The 18106-nt window shown below is 39.6% G+C and overlaps 1 pseudogene; it reads right to left on the bottom strand.

The window, feature by feature from the left end:
• Positions 1 to 646: 646 nt before the first annotated feature.
• LOC100719624 (myotubularin-related protein 12-like) lies at positions 647 to 16528 on the bottom strand (annotated as a pseudogene).
• Positions 16529 to 18106: the final 1578 nt, after the last annotated feature.

Here is an 18106-nt window from a genome sequence, read left to right as displayed (position 1 = left end):
GGTGTGGGGCAACAATGGAAATTTCTAGCTTTTCCACAAGGAACACAAGAAAGGAAAATGCTGTAGTTTAAGTAAACTCTATCTCAATCTTTGAATGCACACAAATACCTCCTAACGCTGACTTTGCTCCTAATTGAAAAGGGCTATCAGTTTACTACTCCCAGTGGTGAGAGAAATTACCTTGGCACAGAAAGAACCAGAAGGGGTCAAGGATCCAGCTCAGCACACAGCACTTGCCTGGCAAGAGTGAGGTTGTGAGTTTGGTTCCTGGTACCAAAAAAAAAAAAAAAAAAGAAAGAAAGAAAGAACCAAAAGAACAAAGTGAGCCTAAGAATATCGAGCTGAAGCTCTTTGTAGTAATAAACTGACCCTGGTGGTTCTCTCTAGTACTTAGGCATCAGAAAACAGCCACAATCCTATGCTGGGTCAAGTAGGAAATCCATATTTGAGGTATGGTTTTAATTGCATAGTCGTTCAGAACCATGAAAAAAATGAGAGCCAGTTCTTTTCTTCAAGGCCTAGATTTTTCTCCAACAGAGGCTGAGCTAGGCCCCTCTTAGTATTAGCAAGACACTAGTCCAGGATTAGTGGTCCCAACCTCCCATAGACCTCACCACAGTCACTGAACACACAAGTCACATGTCCCCTAGTCCACAAACTCATCCTCTCCTTTGGCCAGATCTTCCTCATCTCCCAAAGTTTTCCAGCAGCTGGTGGGCAAGACAGGCTTGGACAAGTGTCTCTGGAGCAAAGCAAAAGGAAACAGTGAAGACAGATGGACAGAGTTCTTCAACAGGCAGGGCACCTTGCCCTGGCAGGGTGCAGGGCTGTGGTGCTGCTTGTTGGTTTTCTCTTGTAAAATCTGGACTTCCTCCATCATTTCAAAGAGTTTGTTCACAGTGGCCACTCTGTCAGCACCTACAATTTGGGCTCCTGGAATCCAACACAAGTAGCACTGTACCCAAACTTTGATTTCTGGCCCCTCTACCTGAGGCAACAACCAGCCATGGCAGTCAGTGTGCCTGCGGTACCAATTGTCACAGAGCTCCTGGAAGTTGTCTTGCAGCTCATCCCAAGAGTTACTAAGTTTGCTAATTCCCTTGTCCAGAAGTTTTTAAATTAAATGATGTGGTTTTTCCATGAAAAATCTTCTTTTGGGAGATGACTTAGATTGGGTGAGTGGCAAAGAAAGTTGTCGTTGATGTTTGAAACACATTCCTTTCTGCTGGCCTTTGTCCAGTTTTGGCCTTTTCTACAGAGATGGTTTTTGAGCAGAGTTTGTGCTTTGGGTACAAACTGTGCAGACCAATCCTACATGGTGAGCAGATTCAGGGGCTTGCATTGTGTATCCAGGCTTTCTCTACCCATGTTAGTATCTTTTTGATGAGATAAGTTGAAGAAGAAGATTCTAAAAATAGGTATATACAGGCTATCTGATAAAATGGTCAAGAAAGTCTCTGTGAACTCAAATGCTGGGGGATTCTGGTGCACCAGCTGCTTTTCTAGACACAATCTTAGAAAAGCTGGCACACAGGAACCTCCTCTCTGTCACTCTGGTGGAGATAGTTGCAGAGATCCAAGAAACAGTGGCCACCCATGACTCATTCCTATTGGACAAGGCTCTGAAAACCAGTTCAGTTTGATGGTGGGGTTCTGTCATCACCTGCACCAGAGAAGAAAAGAGGCAGCAAGAAGGTAGAGGCATTCTCCTTTAAAAGTATGCTCATATTTTGTGCTTCCATGCATTCTATAATCTCTCTCTAATGTTTTTTTCAGACAATGTCTGATTATGTTAAGCGAGCTGCTACTTTCCAAGAGAGAAAATCATTTTATATCTGTGGCCCAAAATTCAGTACTGTTATCTATCAGAAACAGTTGTTTAAATTTAGAGTATGCAGTCTGGATTTCTTGTGGGTATAGGAGGTTGCTTGACAAGTCTTCGGTTCTAACAATTTCTAAGGTGGCCTGTGAACGGTCTTGTAAATTCCATCCAAGAAGCTCTTCTGCATCTGCAAAATACCATCATCCTATTCCTTGGGCATGGCTGACATTTTTCAAAAGGACACTTTCACGTTGCAGGCCCAACACCATACTGGTATCCATGACCCCAAAAACACAGCACATCCTCCTCCAGAAGAGGGGTGCAGATAAGGAAAAATGCTGGCAACCTCTCACAAATTCTGTAGCCTTCATGGACACTCACTGCTTTGTACTTCACTTTGCCTTTGGTCCTTACCCTCCAATTCCCTACACCAGTCTTTAAGTGTGTCAGACATTACTGTGTGGTCCCTTGGGATCAGTGGCTGTGTCCTTTGGTGCAGTAGTTGCATAGGAAAACAGAAATAATCTTTTAAGTAGTTTAGGAGCCGGGGTATGATGAATTATCACACTATTATAACAATCCTTTTGATTTCCTCTTCTTTTGTGTACTGCAGACAGAAGTGGAACATTCAGAGATCTTTGCAGTGAATGATGAGTTTGTCAGGGTATTTCTTCCATTGTCGAAAGAGAGTTTTCCTTTGTTTTGTTTTCTCATCAAACATTCCATAAATCTGATCAACACAGTAGAGCAATGTCATTTTCTCCTATAACCTTATTCTTAAACTGAGTTTCACCGTTATCCAATCCAGATCCAATCCCCCTTTCAGAAAGGCAGTCTTAAAGTCTATGCAGAGAAATCTCCCGCAGACCCCAGGGTGACAGCAGTCTTCCCCAATGTAATTCAGGATGTGCTGGCCTCACTCAGCAGCTTCACCAGGCAGCAGTCACTTTCTTTTCATTTGGGTGAATTTTCTCAGGGAGCACGTACCACACCCCATACAAGGAGGGCTTGGGTTCCTGGTTTCCTGCCACTGCTGGCTGTCCCTTTCCCCAGCACACCGCCCCCTGGGAAGCAGCGACGTGGGGGAACACAGTGGTCACCAGACTGGGCCTCAGCTGAGGCCACCGCACTGGCGGCCAGGGCTCCGTCCATCCCCAGGGCCCTGTGATGCCGCCATTTGGGTCTGCAGCTGAGACAGCTCGCTCCTACATTGTTTTTCTTTTAAAAAAACATTCCTCCCAGCAAATAACTTTCAAGTAGCACATTTTGCCTTATTTTCTTAATGTTTGGATTCATATCTCACTCATATATCTTTCAAAAAAACAATAGAATTTCTCTTACGTTGATCCTCATAAATAAACAACAAATGATCAAGCTTCAATGTATTTCTAGCATTCATACTCAACAAAATAGGGAATATCCAGGCTGTTAAAATACACTAATAAAACCACCAAGTGTACTAAATTATAAATCTAAATCTACTGTTCATGTTGATGTTCTACAACCAGTTTGAAATCAAATTCAAAGCATCTGCTTTTATCCAAAGAGTAAGTTCTAGCCAAAGTTTCTCCATTTTGCTCGGGATTTAGTTCAGTGGCACAAACTCTCCTGCTTGGCAAACACAAGGTTGTGAGTTTGATCCCCGGTAGCAGAAAGGAAAGAGAGAGAGAGAGAGAGAGAGAGAGAGAGAGAGAGAGAGAGAGAGAGAGATATTGAGAGAGAGAGAGAGATTGAGAGAGAGAGATTGAGAGAGAAAGAGAAGCTTCTCCATCAATATCTGTGAAAAAATATGCATATTACGGTAACTAGAATGACAAGCTTCCTTAAATATTTATTCCTAACCACATGTGCAGGGAATATTTTAGACTAAATTCTTATTTTAAAAATTGAATGAGGAACATAGGAACAGGACCTCTGGAAACCGTTGTGCTTATGTGTATATATACCTTAGAAATAATTCTAATTTTAGGGTTAGATGTATTGGTGAATGTAGTTTTACTAAATTTTTAAAATCTTGATGCATTTGATTTAGATTCTCTTTCGGCTCACTTGAAATATTAGAGATGATTAAAGAGCCCAAGCAACTCTTTACATACAACTACTTTTTTCTTGGGAAGGATAACCACTATTTTCAGTTCTAGAAACATATTATTTTATTTTCTTTCCAAATTATTACTCAATTTGATGGCTATTCTTAATTTTCAACTTGATTGTCTTAAGAAATGCCTGGGAGATTAGCAAACCACACTTCTGACTGGGTCATGGGAGCCTTGCCCTGCGCTGTATCTTGCCCTCACACATTGCTGTCTGGCTCTTCACCTGTGCTCTGCCTCCAGCTTGCCAGGAAGTGAACAGATTTCCTGCTCTACAGTCTTCTGCCACGATGTTTCATCTTATGCCAACTGATGAGGGACTGAGATTTCTGAAACTGTTAGTTAAAATGAAACTTCTGTCCTTTAGATTGTGTATGTCAGATATTTTTATCTCAGCAATGAAAAGTTAATAGAAGCGTTACACTAGGCATACACATTATTGTTAAAATGATATAAATGCTGGTCTTATAAAATTTATTTTCACTCAATTCTATGTTTCAAAGAATTATGTGTTTAGTCACTGTCATCCTGTTTCCTCCCTTTTAAGGATTACATCTTCCATTTAATGAATATGACAAAAAATAGATAAATATTTTCCTCTGCAAGACAGTCACAATATTTCCAATTATTTACTGTTATAAATGATTCATTTGAGCATACATACATATAAGCAGTGATCAAAATATAGGTTATTTAAATTTTTAAAAATGCATTGCAATAAAAGGAACTTTGCCATTAATCCACCTTAGAAAATAGCATTTGCTTCACACACACTTTCCCTGTCATTTTTGTCACTTTCTCTATCAGTTCTGGAACCACTCTCTAGTGAGTGTCTTCACAAATAAGGTGAATGTTGTTGCCAAAGCCATCCAATGGAATAGGTAGGTTTGAAATACGTTACAATACACCTTCCTACACCATATTCTCTGGATATTGTATTGTGTGTATGACTTCTTGCTCTTCCTCATATTTTTTATAAAGGTAAAGGTTTTGAATCAACTGAAGACATCAAGGCAGCCAGGAGAGCAGAACTAAAGACAATCACTTGACATTATTTCCAGTTGGTTATAAACAGTAACCCAAGTACCATTTATTAAATGGAATTTCCTTGTGGATTAACATGTCATTTTTTTAATTTAAAAGGAAAAAGAGAAAAAAAAAACAAAAACAAAACAGAACAGTGTAAGGGTACAAGTAATACAGAACTTCAAAAAAAAAAAAAAGAACAGTAAGAAATCCCCACTTAATAGATTATACATTATCATTTTAGAGATAGTTGCTCAAATCACAGGATCAAAGCATACAAAGTGGACATTCAAACAGTGAGACTGTAAACAGTTGTGTTCAATGATCCAACCAAAAACATTAATATGGTCATCTATTTAATACCCCTAAACACACTTGCAGTTGTATTCTTTAGAACACTTTTTCTTCCTCTTTTTTACAACAAAATTTACACATTTTTGGTTTTATTACTCCCATAGTTCTTATTACTTTTTTTGGGAAGACAATAAAGTGAAATATGACAAAACTAAGCTGTCAGTCAAAACCAAGAATAGACATAGCACATGATGTAAAAACAGAGTACAAGGTTATCAACAATGGTTACCATAATGCCTCTTGCTTCCTTAAAAAGAATTGTCTATCTCATTAGGTATTATAAAGCTGAACAAAACAGTAGAGAACAAGACCAATAAAACCTAAACATTGTAAATCTTACAGAACCTCAAAAGAGGATGATAGTCAAACCAGAATGGGCATCATAGTGAATCTTATTGCCTTCAAAATAGTTGCCAATACCCTCAAACTTGATACTATCATACAGAATGGAACAGAGTTTAATCAGTCAAAACAAGACAGTGGGAGTATTACCGGACTTCAAATCAAGTTAATAGGAAATCAAAAAAGTTACTATGATATATCCTGTTATTTTTTATTTTTCCCCTTAATTGAAAAATCATAAAAAATAACAATATTTTTTTTAATGAATAAGGGAGAGATTGAGATAAAAGATAACATAACAACATAACAATGAAGGTCAGAGCACGACAGTTTCAGCAACCTAGTGCTTCACCACCAAATAACCCGACTTAATAGTAGTTACCATAGTGTCTTTTTCCTTGAAATATTTGAAGATAACTTCATATACTATAGCATCAAACATATCAAGACAGTGTAAAACCATTCAAGTGGATGAAAGCATTGTAGGGTATTTAGAACTAGCTAACAGAAAATGAACAATGGTTTATATTTTATCTCTTTGCCTATAACAATTTTTGTTTATACTATCACATATAATATAATCCAGCAAGATACAACATGATAAAACCAATAGAGACAGAAGAGCCATAGTTTGGTGGGGCTTCAAAACAAGATGATATTAAATCAGCACTAGCTACTATGATGACTTGTTTTCTTCAAAATAGCTGTTCATTTCATCACAGGCAATAATATCAAGCAGCCCAGAATAAAGCCTTTCCAATTAATAAGTGAAAATTTTATAAGGCTTCAAGGCCACATAATGAGGAATCATGATTACCGCATACTTCTATATATTTGAATCATTTCTTACATTAGGGAAACTATTTGGTATTCACAGATGTGAGTTTGATTTATTTCACTTATGAGTATGGTTTCAAGCTGTGCCCATTTATTGATAAATATCTCAATTTGATCCTTCTTTATAGCTGAGTAGTACTTCATTGTGTAGAAATACCACAACTTGTTTATCCATTCCTCAGTTAATGGACACTTGGTTTTTTCCAAGATCTGGCGATTACAAATTGTGCTGCTATAAACATAGATGCACATATATCACTGTGGTATGATGCTTTCAGTTCTGGGAACATGCCTAAAAGTGGAATAGCTGGAACAAATGGGACTTCCATTCCCAGCTTTTTGAGAAATCTCCAGACTGACCTCCACAAAGGCTGCACCAGTCTACACTCCTTCCAACAGTGTAGGAGAGTTACTTTTTCTCCACAGCTTCTTCAAATTTGTTGTTGTTGGTTTTCTTGATCCTGGCCATTCTTTCAGGAGTGAGATGGAATCTCAGAGTGGTTTTTTTTTTAATTTAAAAGGAGAAAGAGAAAAAAAGCAGAACAAAACAAAACAACGTAAGGTTACAAGTAATTCAGAACTACAAAACAAAACAAAACAAAACAAAACAAAACAAAACAGTAAGCTATCACCAGTTAATAGATTACATGCTATCATCTTAGAAACGGTGTTTCAGGTCACAGAATCAAAGCATACAAAGTGAACATTCAAACAATGAGACTGCAAATAGTTGTGTTCAGAAATCCAATAAAAATATTAATATGGTCTTCTATTTAACACACCTAAATACCCTTGCTGTTGTATCCTTTAGGGCACTTTTTTCCCCTCTCTTTATTACAACAAAATTTACACATTTTGGGTTTTATTGCTCCCTTAGATCTTATTACTTATTTTGTAAGAGAATAAAATCAAGCATGATAAAACAAAGCTGTCAGTCAAAACCAAGGATAGACATAGCACATGATGTAAAAACAGAGTACAAGGTTATCAACAATGGTTACCATAATGCCTCTTGCTTCCTTAAGAAGAATTGTCTATCTCATTAGGTATTATAAAGTTGAACAAAACAGTAGAGAACAAGACCAATAAAACCTAAACATTGTAAATGTTACAGAACCTCAAAAGAGGATAATAGTCAAACAAGAATGGGCATCATAGTGAATCTTATTGCCTTCAAAGTAGTTGCCTATACTCTGATACTTGATACTTTCATACAGAGCAGAATGGAGTCTAATCAGTCAAAACAAGACAACGGGGGTATTATAGGACTTCAAGTTAATAGGAAATCAAAAAAGTTACTATAATATATCCTGCTAGTTTTTTTGATTTATTCCCCTTAGTTTAAAAAAGAACTTTAAAAAATTAAATAATTTTTTAATGAATAAGGGAGACGTTGAGATAAAATGGGGCATAACAACATAACAATACAGGTCAAAGCATGACACTTTCAGCAACCTAGTGCTTCATCACCAAATAACCCGACTTAATAGTAGTTACCATAGTGTCTTTTTCCTTGAAATATTTGAATATAACTTCATATGCTATAGCATCGAACATATCAAGACAGTGTAACACCATTCAAGTGGATGAAAGCATTGTAGAGTATTTAGAACCGGCTAACAGAAAAATGAACAATGGTTCCTATATTGTCTCTTTGCCTATAAAAATTTTTGTTTATACTACCACATACGATAAAATCCAGGAAGATACTACATGATAAAATCAATGGAGACAGAAGAGCCGTAGTTTGGTGTGGCTTCAAAACAAGATGGTATTAAATCAGTACTAGCTATTATGATGTCTTGTTTTCTTCAAAATAGCTGTTCATTGCATCACAGGCCATAATATCAAATAGCCCAAAATAAAGCCATTCCAATTAATGAGTGAGAACTTTATAAGGCTTCAAGGCCACATAGTGGGGAATCATGCTTACCACATACTTTTATATATTTGAATCATTTCCTACACTAGGGAAACTATTCAGTGTTCACAGATGCGAGTTTGATTTTTTTCACTTATGAGTATGGTTTTAATTTGCATTTCTCTAATGCCCAATAATAATGAACATTTTTTCATATATTTGCCATTTGTATTTCTTCATATGAGAAGTGTGCATTCATCTCAGATGCCCATTTTTGGACTGGATCTTTGAATTTTTGGAGTCTGAGTTTTTAAAATTCTTTATATGTTTTAGACAAAAGTCCCTTGTCTGAGGGGGAGTTCACTAAGATCTTTTCCCATTTGTGGGGGCTTTTTTCACTATGCTGGAGATTTCTTTTGACATGCAGAAACTTTTTAATAAGAGGTGGTCCCATTTATTGATTCTGGGAAGTATTTCCTGTGCGGTTTGAGTCCTGTTCATGAATTCTCTACCTATCCCTATGTCTTCAAGGTTTCTACCCAATTTGTCTTCTAATAGATTTAGTGTTTCTGTTTTAGTATTCAGATCTTTGATCCATTTAGATTTTATTTTAGTACATGGTGATAGGCATGGGTCTAGTTTTAGTTTTTGGCAAATGGAGAGCCAGTTTTTCCAACACCATTTATTAAAGAGACTGTCCTTCTTCCGGTGAACCTGCTTGGCTCCTTTATCAAAGATAAGGTGGTTGAGTGTGTTTGTAGTTGTGGTTGTATCTTTTAATCTATTCCATTGATATTCAGCTCTGTTTTGATTCCAGTACCATGTTGATTTTACTACTGTTGCTTTGTAGTATAACTTCAAGTCAGGGATTATGATGCCTCCTGCTTTGTCTTTGCTGCATAGAATTGCCTTTGCTCTTCTAGGTCTCTTCTGGTTCCAGATGAATTTTAGGAGTGATTTCTCTAGATCTATAAGGTATGTTGATGGTATTTTATTGGGATTGCATTGAATCTGTATAATAGTTTTGAGAGAATGGCCATTTTAAGTATGTAGTGACCTTCTTTGTCCTTTCTGATCATTGTTGGTTTAAAGTTCATGTTTTCTGCAAACAGAATGGCTACTCCTGCTTTTTTTTTTTTGGATTCCTGTTGCATGAAGTATTGTTTTCCATCCTTTGACTTTCAGTCTGTGAGTATCCTTCTGGCTTAGATGGATTTCCTGTAAACAGCATATGGTTGGATTTTGTTTCTTGATCCATTCTGCCAGTCTGTTTCTTTTGATTGGTGCATTGAGACCATTTACCTTAATAGTTATAACTGTTATATGCTGGTTTATTGTTGACATATTATCTTTCTGCCATTGCATCTTTATCTTTCTGTTCTGTTTAGTTATCTGCTTTGGGGGCTGGGGATTTAGCTCAGTGGCATAAGAACCTGTCTTGCAAGCAGGCAGTCGTGAGTTTGATCCCTGGTACTGATAAAAAGGAAAAAGACAAAAAAAATTTATCTGCTTTGCTTAGTGGCTTTTCCTTTGTATATCTAAACTGTATCTCAATATTTTTTGTAGGGTTGGCTTGGTCTTCATGAAGTTCTTCAGCTGTTCTTTGTCATGGAAGTATTGTATTTCCCCATTGATTTTGAATGATAGTTTTGCAGGGTACATCAGTCTAGGTTGGAAATCATTTTGCTTTAGGGTCACTTAACTCCATGCTCTTCTTGACTTTATTGTTTGTGTTGAGAAGTCTGCTGTGATTCTGATGGGTTTTCCTTTATAAGTGATCTGTCTTTTCTCTCTGACAGTTTTTAATAATCTATTCTTGTGTTGGACTGGGATGGTGATTATTATATGTCTGGGTGTAGTTTTATTTTGGTTATGGCTATTTGGAGTTCTATAGGCTTCGCTGAACCTGATGTCGGTTTTTGATCTCATGTTTGGGAAATTTTCAGCTATTACTTCTCTAAATATCCTCTTGACATCTGTGGGAAGCCGCCTATGATGGCGCCCATTTCCTGCTTCCGGGTTCTTCCCGGCCTGAACAAGCCCGCCAAATTGTCATGTCTGCCCAGTTACCCGTGACGCTAGCCTATCAGCTTGTTAGACGCGCTTCTCTGTGATTGGATACTGCTTCCCCTTATAAGAGGTTGTTCCTGCCCCCAATGGGCGGAAGAGGAACCAACGTTGAGGGTGGCGGACCTTGTTAGGTCCGGTTTGCTGTACGCAATAAACTTTGAGAGCTGATCCTGCTCGAGTTTGGTCTCCTGTCTCCCGCGGCTCCGGTTATCTGGTGGCCCGTACGGGGAAAAAGGTAAAAGACTCAGCGACGTGCCTCTTCGGCCGGGAGGTGCGATTGCTGTTGCCTGCGGAACGACGGAGGACCTGGCCCAATAACAACGGAAGGCCCGAGCGCCTCTTCTCTTCACCCTGATCAGCTACGTGAGATACAGCGGTTCCCGGGACAGGTGAGTACTAGATCGCCTGGGTTGGGTGGACGCACCTAACAGATTTTGAGCGCCACACGGGTGGACGCCGGTCTTTTTTTTTTCTTTGCATTTGTTTCGCTTTCGCTTCGCCATTGTGGGCAACGCTGCTCGCAAATCCCTCGCTGACTCCCTAAGAGTCCTGCTGCGGACCCGAGGCATCTACATAAACCGGGTCACCCTTTCGAGATTTCTGGATAGTGTTAATGAAATTGCCCCCTGGTTTTGGCCCACGGGCTCTCTAACCCTCCCGTCATGGGAGAAGTTAGGAGGGGATCTTAGATGCGCCCGAGAAGAGGGACGCTTGGATCCCATGGTTTTACCCCTGTGGGAACTGATTAGGGCTTGTCTGACGGACGAACAAACCCCCGGGCTTTGCTCAGCCCGACAGGCTCTTGACAAAGCTCGATCCGAGTGCTCGGAGGAGCCCGAAGTCACACCTGACTTTGGGCCTCCAGAGAAACACAAGGGCTCCGAAGCTCGCGACCCATGGTCGCCCCCTTCAGGGCGCCAGGCCCTACTGCACCGCCGTGGCCGGAAGAGGAGTTGCTCCCTGGGCTGCCACCTCCACCCGTGGCCGCCAGAGGGCGCCCACAACCTATGGCACCGCCCTGGTTAGAGGGAGAGCTACTTCCTGGATTACCTCCTGCGCCCCCTTCTGGGGGAGGAGGAGGACGTTCCTTCCGTATGTGGTAAATGCTCTCCAAGTTCTGGAGACGGCGGGTCCCATTAAACCCTCTTCAACGGTAGCCTCCATATTCCTAGGTATTCAACATCAGCTATGGAATACAACCTCAAAAGTGTTCATCTCACATATCAGAGCCCATACTAATTTACCTGGGCCCTTGGTGGAGGGCAATGCCTTGGCAGACTCGGCCACGCGCCCAATATGGGTCTTCACCTTTCCCAACCCTCTGGAAGCAGCCCAAAAATTCCACTCTCAGTTCCATTTAATGCCCGCCCCCTCATGGCGCGCTTCAACATCACGAGAGCACAAGCACGAGAGATTGTACGGTATTGCCCAGCTTGTGTGATCTCTTCACCCCAACAATCTATTGGCATTAACCCAAGAGGACTTCGCCCAAATCATATTTGGCAAATGGATGTTACACACATCCCAGAATTCGGAAAACTTAAATATGTTCATGTTTCGGTAGATACCGCCTCCTAGGTTATGTTTGCCTCGGCAGAACCCGGAGAAAGGGCCACCCACGCTATTAATCATTGCCTGGCAGCCTGGGCTGCTTGGGGAAAGCCCAATATACTAAAAACAGACAATGGTCCTGCCTATACCAGCAAAATTTTTATGACATTTTGTCAACAAATGGAGGTCACTCTTAAACATGGCATTCCTTACAACCCCCAAGGACAAGGCATCATTGAGCGATCCCATCGGACACTCAAGGGTGTCTTACAAAAACAAAAGGAGGGAATAGGCCATGGCCTAACGCCCAAAGGAAGAATATCATTGGCACTCTTTACCATAAATTTTTTAAACCTTAATCACAATAATCATTCCCCTGCCATGGAGCACAATAACCCGTCCCCGGCCGACAAAGGGCTGGTGAGATGGAAAGATGTCCTTACAGGACAATGGATGGGCCCGGATCCAGTGGTTAGCTGGACCCGAGGTGCGGTTTGTGTCTTCCCACAGGAACCAGGTCGCGAGCCGCTGTGGGTCCCGGAAAGATTGACGCGAGCAGTAAACTCCCCACCAGTTCCTGATAAAGCACAGGAGGATAAGCCCGCGGACACAAGTCAACTCGACCCTTCTGGGACCGACGCTCAGCGCCCGAGACCATCTACAAACTAAAATGTCTGGTTTAGAGTTTTTTCTATTCTGTGGATTCCTATTAATCACCCCTGTGATATGCTCAGATTCCACAGAATCACCACAATATCTTTGGGGTCCTTGGCACCACCCGCCCACATTGGCACCTTTTTCGGCGGCCTCGCCCGCCTCACCCAGGGTTTACACCATCAATCAAACAGTCCTTGATTATGACCCACCCGCTTAACTCCAGTCGACCCTCCATTTCTCTTCCTTCTGTCCCACGATTACCTCTTTTTGGATCCTAATTGCCATCGCTATCCTAGTAGGGCTTGTGGTTATTAAATGCTTGTTAGATCGCCTCATACAAACTCAGCAGCAGGTTAAGATCACAGCTATGGAGGCCATGCAAATGGCAGCAGGTGGCCCATCAGGCCAGCAGGCCGCCGCATATCTCCTTCACATTGCAGAACATCAGCTATAAGAGCTGAGTGGGCAAGCCAATGACGGGTAAGACAGGAAAAGCCCTCCCGGTCAACCTAAGACAGGCTCCACTCAGATATACATGGCCTATAAGGCCAGGGGTCCCTCCCGGAGTCAAATTATTGGCATTGAGATGCGAGACCAAGGGTACTGCAGTGCCATCCGCCCCAAAGGTTGGGGGGAAGGCAGGAATGAATGTCTATATGCATCCAGGTTCGGTTCACAAAAGCCTGGCCCTGCGAAAAAATGAACCACTCACCTTGAGCATGGTCCTGGTGCAAGGATATGCACAAAACAGGGTGATGCACAGCAGGGTATAGACCTCTACATTCTCTCATGCCTCGGCCTGCAAGGTAGGCCCACTCCTAGGTGTCTAACAGCAACAAGGTCATAGACACCTTGGAGGGACCCACAGACCATCCTATTTTAATAAATAAAAAAGGGGGAGATGTGGGAAGCCGCCTATGATGGCACCCATTTCCTGCTTCCGGGTTCTTCCCGGCCTGAACAAGCCCGCCAAATTGTCATGTCTGCCCAGTTACCCGTGACGCTAGCCTATCAGCTTGTTAGACACGCTTCTCTGTGATTGGATACTGCTTCCCCTTATAAGAGGTTGTTCCTGCCCCCAACGGGCAGAAGAGGAACCAACCTTGAGGGTGGCGGACCTTGTTAGGTCCGGTTTGCTGTACGCAATAAACTTTGAGAGCTGATCCTGCTCGAGTTTGGTCTCCTGTCTCCCGCGGCTCCGGTCAGACATCCTTTACGTTGTCCCCTTCTTTTTCGTTACTCCCTATCAATCTTACACTGTTTTTCTTTGCATCATCTTGCAGTTGTTGAATTGTTATTTCCTGATTCCTTGTTATTTTTAAAAGATCTTTCCTTTCCTGTTCACTAGCTGCAATCCTGTCTTCCAGGTCCGAAATTCTATCTTCACTTTCATTGAGGCAGTTTTTAAGCTTTCAGTGGAATTTTTGATTTCCTGTATATCTCTGTGCATCTGCTTTGTCTATTATTTCTTATATTGCTCATCTAGGGATTCTATCTTTTTGTTTAGTTCCTCCAATTTTTTAACTGTGTTTTCTTTAGTTATATTCAGAATGTCTTCCATTTCTTCCTTTATCTGGGAGATTATTTCAAGATTGAATTGCTTTAAAGCTTCCCAGAGTTGCTTGGTTATTTCAGTAGCTAGTATGTCCAATATTTGAGGTGTATGTCATATATTTTCTTCTATATACATCATTCCTAGGGTTTCTTGAGATGGGCTGGGGGTTTGAGGTTGTAGTTTGGTCTTTTGTTTTGTCATTTTCCTATATTTCTGTGTTTCAAGTGTTATTTGAAAGCTTCCTCAGGGTCTGTTTGAAATCCACTTCTATGTTCACAGCTCCTGGGACTCTGGCACCCAGTTCCTCCGGGCCTCTGGGCATCTGGAACCAGTGGTGCTCTTCTGCCTGCTTAGAACTCTGCAGCTCCAGATAGGCTGGGCTCCAGGGACAGTGTGCACCCCCTGCGTGCTTAGAACTCCTCAGTTCTCAAAGCCCAGCCAGAATGAGGAGGCTGGTGTAAGTGCTTTTGACCTGCCTATCTACTTCACTGCACCAGGAAGGCTCGAGGGCCCCGAACAGGCTTGGCTTGGGGGAGAATGTGCTGGGCTCTTGCGTCAGGCTGTGGGGCCTCTGGAACTGGTGATGCTCACATGCTTGCTTAGAAATCCACAGTCCTCCAGACACATGTGGAGGCGGATGCAGGTGCCCCAGACCCACCCAGCCCTTACTCTGCACCCTGACAGTGCTAGGGTCCCAAATAGGCTGGGCTCAGGGGATAGTGTGTGCCCGCCTTCTTGCTTGAAACTCCACCAATATGTCATTTTTGCATGCATCAATATGTCATTTTGCATGCATCCTTGTATTCCTGGTTTGTATCTGGTCTCTCCTTATTCCACTGAGCATTTCATCTTGCTGCTAAGACAGTACTACACTATACTTAGTTTCTGTTTAACCTGGTTCAACAATGCATTCACAATACTTCATGTTTAAATGACAATGGTTCTTCTTAATAAACTTCTGAATAATTTAAGATTAGGTGCCAAATTCCACAAAAACAAATTTAGGAGATTAACTAAAATTGGATAGAATTTATAAATTAATTTTGAAAAATAACTACAATTTTAGTTATTTAATGCCTGATTACGCTTTTTCTATAAAATTTAGCAAACTGATAACTATTTATCATTGGGCCTCATTGTAAAATTTTATTACAATTTTACAATGAAAAATTTCTATTGCATTAGATATTAGTAGATCATTCCTATTATATAAAAACAATGTATTTTATATATTTATTGTATATGTAGAAATTTTGTTGAAATTGCATCTATTTTATCATTATTAATTTAATAATAATTACATTATTTTGTCCATAAATAAAGCACACAGTAATAAATGTTAGTGAGAGCATGGAAGAAAGGAGAGTCCTTGAACACCATTGGTGGAATGCCTTTAATTTCATCATCATTCCTTCCTTAATATCCTGAACCAATCAAAAATATTTTCCTTTCATGAGAAATTTTGGCTTTGGAGAAGAGGCAGATAATGCATGGTGTCAGATTCAGTTAACAAGGTTTATCAGAATACACTGTTTTCATGTCTGGTACTTGTAGCACATTCACCACATTTGTTTTTAATCACAGCTTATAAAATATGAAAACAGATTTTGAAACACACAAAAAAGACTTTCAGAAATGGTTCATAAAATGTCAAAAAAGAAGGAGTAAGTGTGTGAAAAGAGAGACTGAGTATGTTTAGGAAGATTGTTCAGGGGATATATTTTTTAACTGAAGCATTCAGCAAGTATTTCATCATCCCTCATAAGTTTCATGCTCATTATGAAAACTATATAGATGTTCTCCCCAAAATTGAAAACAGCACTGCCACGTGATCTACTCCTGTGCGCATATTCTAAGAGAATGAAGTCGTGATCAAGAGATAACTGCAATAAAACTGAACAACACTTTCAAAGTGATATGCACTAAACAGAAGCCTTTAAACTTCTGGAAAATGCTAGAGGTCATATGACAGATGGAGAAACATCTATTCCTGAAAAATCTAGTGGATTTGAATGAAAGTGAGAACCTGTGCCTTATTAATGAGGTGTTTTACTCCCAAGTATTTGTTGTCAGAGCTCTTTATTGCACTGGCACCTTAACACATAAGAGTAAGCATCTCCCCTTACCCACTCATTATAATTTCTCAGTTCTGTCTCTGCTACACAGATAGGTAGGCAGAACCAACATAAGATATTGATGACTGATGCTTCATATTCTCCCAATTTGGCTTTGATATCATGTTGGGAAGATTTGCACAGGTGACCCTGGCATTCAGGAAGTTTTGGAACCACAGTGGTGCTGCCAGATGAAGCTGACTTTATTTGGAAAACACCATGTAAAACATAAGCCCAAGGAGCCATTGTGAATGTAATGAAGATTGTGTGGTAACATCAGGGGCAATCTTAAAAATGAAACTATTAGAAGGACTATTTGGGAAACTATATGTGAAGTATTTATAAAATGAATATAAAATGAGAAATGCTAGATAAACACAAGAAGAAAGATAACTTATGAAAAGACACATAATGAGTAAGTCTTTTGAGTTTGTAATTTTGAAATCATGCAAAAGGAGACTTCGAAGTCCTAATGGCTTCACTCATAATAGCTACCAGATGTTTAAAGAAAGAAGAATACTTGTTCTTTATAAATTTTTCTGAAAATACTAAAGTCAGAAATATTTGCCTTACAATTCTATGAGGACAATTCTACCCTGATCCCAAAGTCAGACAAAGGCATTATAAAACAACAAGACAATTGAACAATAATCTTATTGGATAAAAACCCAAATATAAGATAGCTACAAGAAATTCACTTTTAATATAAAGACACAAATTATTAAAAAAATAAAAAAATACAAAGTACGGACACTTTCTGATTTTAAGACATACTGTAGTTATCACGAATTGGGCAATAGTGAAGACATGGTATTGCTGAAACAATAGACAAATACATCAATGGAACAAATAGGCCACACAATTACACTGCACAAATATTGGTCACCAGTCCTTGACAAAAGAACAATAGCAATACAAAAGAGGAAAAGATGGTTCTTCCAACTGAATGTCCACATGCAAAATGATGAATTTATATGTAGATTCTATACCACGACTTAAAATTAACTTAGAATAAGACACAGGATTAAATGTAAATTTAAGAACTATCAGATTCCACAGGAAAACATATGAGAGAGTTGAGACGACGTTGGTATGGAAATTACTTTTTAGGCAGAAGTACAAAGTCACAATTTAGAAAAATATAATGTGCAAAGTAGACAAAATCTACTTTGTGAGACTGTCAAAATAATAAGACATTGAAGAAAACAATGGCAAAAGACATATTTGATAAAACACATCATCTATAATTCACATTCACATTTGATAAAAATGAGCAACAAGATATTAAAAGGGTTCAGATACATAAACAAAAACCTCATGTGTCAATATACACAGATGGAAAATATACAAAACAGTGTTCAACATCATATCATTAGAGACCTAGAGATTATAACAAAAATAAGTTTCACTACCTGTCTTTTAGGAGCACTGAGTTCAAAATACCATTGAATACTGAAAAGGAAGTGGAATGAGAGTAACTTTTTATTTCTTCTATTGGTATATGTTTGTAGTACATGATGCATACATTTATTGTGGAGAATGGATATATATATATATATATATATATATATATATATATATATATAATCAGCTTGTTTCTTTTTTAATCCTTTTCCCTGCCTGTCAGCCTCACCTCTTCCACACATAAATTTCTTTTCTCCCATTTTCATTCCTATTATTATTCTTAGTGATGTTTATGATACAGTTTTTTTTATTCTTTTAGGTTATGAAATTCCTGTACATGACTTACCTTAATAATACTAATCTCTCCTTTCTCTTTCTTTCTTCCCTTACCCTTAGTTGCCTGGATTTCTTCCCATTTAT

The sequence above is a fragment of the Cavia porcellus genome, unplaced genomic scaffold (genome assembly GCF_034190915.1).
Source record: "Cavia porcellus strain 051 isolate PalLab524CR breed Dunkin Hartley unplaced genomic scaffold, mCavPor4.1 scaffold_6, whole genome shotgun sequence".
Taxonomy (NCBI): Eukaryota; Metazoa; Chordata; class Mammalia; order Rodentia; family Caviidae; genus Cavia; species Cavia porcellus.
The sequence above is the reverse complement of the archived record's forward strand: the minus strand, read 5'-3'. Positions and strand labels throughout refer to the sequence as shown.